We start from the raw sequence: 922 nt of genomic DNA on the forward strand, positions 1-922 counted from the left end.
ATTAACTTTACCAACGAACTTTGTTAAAAAACTTTTTTCTGTTTAATGAACTTTGTTCTGTTTAAAGAAACTATATAAACCGATCTGCACTGAAGATGATTTATGAAATGATATGCATGATAAATTTTGATAAAAACAGTTTCATTAAATTTTCATGAGGAACTTGGATAATTCTTTTTCCAATAAATTGAACGATTTCAAGAAAATTCTAATAAAGAAAATTTAAAAAACAAACTTTAAATTGATTAATGCCAACAATTAGGAAGAATTCATACAATACTGTATAAAATATGGTCTCATTACAACACACACATATATATATATTGGATTAAGACTGTCAAAAAAACTTTGGTCGCAGATACTCATAGAACAAAGACATCCGATAATAAATTTTCAACAGCGGGCAATTGGAATTCTTCCCACCAATAAATTTAGAAATAGAGGAATCATCGATAATGAAAACACGTAAAATTGTTATATTTATCGATAATGAAAACACATTAAAATGTTATATTTATCGATAGGGAAAACACGTAAAAGTGTTATATTTTACGACGATGAAGATTGTAAAACTAAATATTTACTTTAAACAAAAACAAGAACACAGTATAAAAATATTTGAGCATCTGGGCATATCAATTTGAACACCGAAGATGGTATAGGAATACCAAAAAAAGCTTTTCTGTTCTATCATGCATAAAATAAACAAAAATTTTGGTTTTTAACTGAAGAAACTTGAAAATGATTTACGATCAACCGTTAGAAAAATCGAAAAGTTAAATTGGAAGTTAACTGACGCCGAACATGCTGTGATTTCTATCATGTATATATATATATATATATATATATATATATATATATATATATATATATATATATATATATATATATATTTTATATAGAGATATAAATTTATACTCTC

The sequence above is a fragment of the Helobdella robusta genome, assembly GCF_000326865.2.
Source record: "Helobdella robusta unplaced genomic scaffold HELROscaffold_24, whole genome shotgun sequence".
NCBI classification, from domain to species: Eukaryota; Metazoa; Annelida; class Clitellata; order Rhynchobdellida; family Glossiphoniidae; genus Helobdella; species Helobdella robusta.